Here is a 6000-nt window from a genome sequence, read left to right on the forward strand (position 1 = left end):
GGTGGGGGGTGTCGCTTTGATTAATATTCATGAGCTGTGTCTGGAGGGATTGTGGTAAACTACCTTTTTTTCTGTGTCTCCTGGGATTTATCTGCCCTGCCATTGGCCATGATGGCCCAGCTGCGCTGCTCATTTGTTTAGGCTCCAAGTGCAGTGGCTAGTTCAATATGGCTAATGTCAGACTATTGTATTATTAGCCAAGGGAAAACTATCAGTAGGCCACTTAGGCTCTGCTACATCTGCTCAGTGGTGTCAGGTTACAGAAGTGTAAGGATCAAGCGGATTGATGTCCTCTGGTAAACAAAGGTATGGTCTTCATTAAGCCAACAAAACAACCTTGTGAATAAAGTTGCCAAGTGGAAATTGAAACTTGAAAATGTGATCTATGGTCATGTGTGCATACTGCATACAGTATGTGCTCACAGGCTGAGCTGACACACACAAGATCAGGATCATTTATACAAATAGAATTGAAAATGTGTTTGGACTGCTGTGTGTGGTTTTGCCGCTTAACTGGATCAAGGCTATGTAAATTTGTTAATCAGCCTCTCTCTGCAGGAATCCAACATCCCTCTGACCCTTTCTACTGCCAAACAGTCACATTCATCTGAGAGATATACAGTGAGCCAATCATTTTGAACCTATAATAGATTGTTATAAATGGTAATTGACTCATGGCAACACACTCTTCAAACTACAGGATTTCTACCTGGAGAACTTCAACAATCAAACTGCCTACCTCAAGCCAGAGATCTTTACCACTGATACCTCTCCAGTTGCTTGGCTACTCTGCCTTGTTTTCTCCTGTGCCAGGGCAGCTTTGTTTGTTTTAAGCATAGCAAAGGTTTCATTGTTGCAATATTAATGTCTTACATTTGCAAAAATCTCAGTGAATTTCACAGCTTCCCATTTACTTGCTTGGACACCACTCAAGTGCAAAATTGAATTCTCGCCAATTCACGTCATCTGCTACAAGTGTCTGCTGTAGGCTGAGCGCAGCCAGCCAGAAAAGACACATTACTGAAATATGTGACAAAGCAACCTCATGCAAAGAGCAGATAATGCTGTAACATTCTCTGAGTCTGTTACCTCCCACCCTCTCATGGGCTTTGATTTCTTTTCTTTCTTTTTCTTCCATATTCCTGAGGTGCGATGACAACACTTCTGACCTGTGTTTGGCCTTGACAACAGTTGGAATGCAGCCACTAGAAAGCAGTGAACCTCCCTCTAAAGGAATATTGTGCATCCATTGTAATGCCTCATCACACAGAAAATGTAACGGTAATAGCACAGAAAGGGCCACCTCTTCAAAGAACAATGCAGAATGCAGCGATGAGAAAAGAAAAAGACAGAAAGACCAACACAGAAACCTTCTAAATACATGTGACAGTGCAAGAGACAGAAAGAAGCAAAATGCAGAAGGGACCTAAAGAGCAGATAAATGTACAGCCAGATCCTATCGTAACTGCAACAGGAGCGAATAGTTCACTAATACAATTCAGGAACTGGCAATAGAAGTGAGCAACAAACTCACACAAGACCACACACACACACAAACACAAACACACAGAGAAAAGCCTACACATAGCTGCCCAAGCAGCAAGAAGAGAAGCTTTTATCTACAGTCAAAGAATGAAAATGAAGCTGGTTGTTTTCTGTTCCTTGTTGTGTCACTTTGCATCAGCTGGGAAACAGTAGCTCCTAATCCGTCAGCCAGCCTGTCTGCATATGCAGTATAGTACTGGCTTAGCTTTGCACATTAAGGTACACGAGATGGCCAAATATATAATCGCACCTGTCAGAGAAAAAGAGCGCAGGATCAAATCTGCCAAAAACTGCTTTTACACCAAGTAGGTAAACTGCCTAAGTGACTGTGTGTATATTTCCATGTGTGGAAATACTAGACACATGCAGTAAGAGGAAGAAAAAATTAGAGACTGACAGAGAGCAAGAGCAAAAGACTGCTTCACAAACTGCTTGCTTGAATCTCAGTTCAATTTCCCAAGGGTTCATGAGCAACTCTTCTCCTACTCTTGCTGCCATTCTCTATCTGACATATTCCATCCTCAAAAACATCCCTCATTGCCAGATAGCCCACTAAAACCCATGTTGCAGTACACGACTGTGGCAACTCAGCTGAGATTGGCCCTCCTCCCCTTTGATCAGGTTGTAGCCTAGAGGTACTGCCGCATGATGGCAAAGTTTCCTCCAGAAATAACTGAGACCCATTTGGAGTGTAAGTGCCATCCAAGATAATGTCTCAGGTTTCCTCTCTTTGGTTCTGTGACAGCGCTGACAGCCCTGACTGCGCTGCCTATCGACATTCACCAACAGCTCCCTCTGTCCCCACCTGCCTCACCTGAAGGCTTACAGGGGAAAGAAAGGAGCTTTTCATTGCCGGAGGAAGAACACGCAGATTTAAATACTACAGCATATTAAATTTCCTTCTAAGTTTCTCAATACATTCTGTATGTTACATCGGGGGAAAAAAATAAATGAAAAAGAAAAACAATCATTTGCTATATTTATTACTTGTCAGGAGATGCAGTATAATTGGACTCTCAAATCATGCAATCATCTAGTACAGCCCAAAAGTATCTTTAGAGGGGAGATTTAATTAAAAATAAAACCTTTATGTTTGGTGGGATGAAAGTGTCACAAAAGACAAAATACATTTTCAAAACAGTCAATCCTGCAATTTTAATTAAAACAGTCTATTGACTACAATTTATAACAACAATTGCTAGACATGACTTTTTTCCCCTTTATTATAGCGCATCTGTAGTTCTGATCATAACGACAGATCTCCACCTTGGAACAGTATTGACACCCACATCTCCAATTCATCACCGACTATACAAAATCTCAGGAACACTGGTTCTTTAGTGTGTGAAAGTAAAAATAACATCAAATTGACTTTATCAACAAATCTTATGATGACCCCCCCCCAAAAAAAATAAAGCTGCTAAAACAAGCCGGCTTCACCTTTTGGTTGAAGTGAGGTCCGGTCCACAGGAATGTAGAGCGATGCTGCAGCCTTACTTGAGCGTCGGGCTGATACGGTGCAGGTGGTATAGCGCCACAGACAGGGAGCTGAACCATCCAACGACGCGTAAAAGCCCCACAAGTGTGGGTGAAAACGTAGACGTTGTCAGTGTAACGAAGGAGATACGGGGGGGACTGTGTCGTTTTTGTCTGCAGATGCAGTCTCTTGTCTCGATCTGTGTCCGCGCGAAGCAGCGGCTGCGATGAGTGGATGAGCGCCCGCCAGAGTGGTGCTCACCTCTCCAGCAGCTGAGCGCTACTGAACAAAAGAGTGCTCCGCAGGCTCTCTATTCAAATAGCAGGAGAGGGATAGAGGGGGGATGCGGCTAGAGGCTGGAGGAGGAGGCGGAGGAAGAGTAAGAGGAGGAGGAGGGGGGGTGCCTCTGCTTCTCCTGAGGTTAACGTAAAGCGCAGAAGTTCCTGCCTTCACACCACCAAATACCAAAACTTCATTCTGAAACGTATGTATGATGACCCGCTGATGTGTTATTGTTTGTTCCTTGAGATAAATGATGCGGGACACAACACCCACGCAGCTATCCCCCGTCATGGCTTGGTGTAATTTATGACTCAGGCAGGCTGGGAGAGAGGTTTGGTTAAAATGACGTGATTTGGCCCCAAAACCCCACTGTGCTTGTGTCTGGCCACTGTAAGTTAATACAGTTATAGGGAGAGAGTTACCTTGTTACCTTGTAGCTTGTCTTGCCTTGACCTTAACCTGAGATTTACTTAAATCAAGCTTGCTTAGGCTGTCAAATTCAATTAGCCTAATGCACAAAAGGCTTAGGATATAACTGGTAGACTTGAGCCGCAAGCGTTGAATCAATGTTTTTTACCTGATTGAGCATTAAAAAGAACATAGAGAGTGCCACACTTTGCCTTCTAGGTATTGTATTCTCGAGAACAGTTAACAGAGAAATTATTATGGTCCTGGTAAAAAAAAATGCATTTGGACTGTGATGACAGTATTTTAAAAGCGCTTGCACGAGTGGTTCTGCTACACATTCAAAGGCCATGTGAGCGACCCACCGCATATAAAGAGTAAAGAATAATGATCCCCCACGAGACACCGTGCAGGGAGATTACCCCTTTGTTCAGCTGAGTTGTATAATTTAAGGATAGCTCTGGCTGCCTGCGTTAACAATTGTTGGTTTAGCATTTTTTTTCTATTGGCAGTGCATTTCTTTGCCATATGCCAGCGGTTTACTTTTTATAACTTGAGTAGGGATGTAGTAGTGAAGGTCATGGGAGAGAAAAAGTGGTGCACCAGTGAAGGAGCTATCCACAGTGCTGAAGTGGTTTAACAGCGTAGCATTCACATAAACACTGAAAACAAACCAGGATCTATCACAGGCAAACCATGTTTAAGCCTCTGATTGAAAATGTATAGTGAAATTTAAGTCCTCATCTTAATGTTTAAATCTTTTATTGAATATAAACTAAGTAAAACTAAATATCTTTCTAGTGCAAAAAAGCTATGGAAATCACATCTTTGATTTAATTCAAAAGTACTACTGTATTGGTAAAAGATTTGTCAGACAAGATTACATCCTACATGAAACCTATCTACAGTAAGAAATATAACTGTCTTCTGTCCTATAGGACACAGAAGTGCAATGCTGACATGGTATACCTTGAAAGTGTGTGAAACTATCTGCTGGTTCTGATGCCCTCAGGTCTTCTGGTGGCTGATTTAGCGGTACAGACCATGGCACTAAAGCCTGCTTTAACACAGGTATTAGTCCTGGCCCAGGGGGCCACTAAAAAAGAATAAAGAGATCTAGTCGAGACTTAAGGGCATATGTGTTATGTATTCAAGTGCTAGCCCTCAGAGTGATTTAAAAAAAAAAAGAACAGTATCTTAAAGTATGTTATAAAAATAAAAAGCAAAAATACAATTCATATAAAATGAACTTTAAAACCGATATAATGTATTCTGTTCTTCTGGCTATGGTCACAGTGGCAGTGCTTCATTTGGTTTGGTCTGCAGTTTATACAAAGCTTTGTAAAAGCAGAAAAGAGAACATTAGTCAAGTTAGTTAAAAGCATATCCAGGTTTTTTAGTAGCTGTGACCATGAGGTCACCTGGGGGCATAAGAGAACTTGTGACTAGAAAGTTATCCATTCAAAGGATGGAACAAATGAAAAAGCAGCACATTATCTCATGAAACCAAAGTGAGTTCCATACAATGAGTCAACCAGCTTGCACATACATTCTCTTAACCAACCAAACTGATATACCTACACAGAGTTCAACCATGGGATTGAGAGTATAATTAGATTTAAGGTAAAATAAAAATGGTAAATGGTCTGCCTGTATAGCGCTTTTATCCAAAGCAGTTTACAACCCATTCACAACCCACACACACACACACACACCAATAATGGCAGCTGCCACGCACAGTGCTCGCCTGACCCACTGGGAGCAATTTGAGGTTCACTGTCTTGCCCAAAAACCCTTTGACATATGGACAAGAGGAGCTGGGGATCGACCTGCTGATCCCACGTTTGGTGGACAACTTCTGTATCTCCTAAGCCTCAGCCAGCCAAAATGAAAAACACAAGACACAACTTTTAAAAATGCACTTGGCCCAGTTTGTCTAATTTTTTAGATGATTTATGGATGGTATAATTGCTGCGCTTGGGGACAGCTGAAGTCCTCATCATATTCAAAGCAGCACATTTTAGAGTTTCAATCAGACTAATGCTGGCTGAGTGCTTGAGACTGTCCTTGGCATTAAAGAACAGCTGAAGCCAGACAGACTCTCCAGTGGGTTTCACACCAGAAAGACTCCAGTGCCACAAACCCAAGCTAAGTTATGAGCTCCCTTCACACACTCGACAAAAGGGCAACACGTTTTGATAATGATGAGGGTAAAGATGATGATGAAGATTACTTACTGAAACAGTGCTTTCTTACTGACTGCTTCTTTATTACTATTTACCTCTTTGTCT

The 6000-nt window shown here is 42.0% G+C and overlaps 1 protein-coding gene across 2 annotated transcripts in view; it reads right to left on the reverse strand.

Annotated features, from left to right (window-relative positions):
* Nucleotides 1-3355, reverse strand: part of ncanb (neurocan b) — a 136923-nt gene extending 133568 nt beyond the window's left edge. Inside the window, exon 1 of one of the 2 annotated variants that reach the window (XM_067513803.1) lies at nt 2986-3355. The gene's annotated coding sequence lies outside the window, so the exon portion shown is untranslated. The remainder of the gene's footprint in view (nt 1-2985) is intronic. The other variant, XM_067513802.1, reaches the window with a different exon arrangement.
* Between the last annotated feature and the right edge of the window lie 2645 nt (nt 3356-6000).

This window comes from Channa argus, chromosome 8 (assembly GCF_033026475.1).
Source record: "Channa argus isolate prfri chromosome 8, Channa argus male v1.0, whole genome shotgun sequence".
NCBI classification, from domain to species: Eukaryota; Metazoa; Chordata; class Actinopteri; order Anabantiformes; family Channidae; genus Channa; species Channa argus.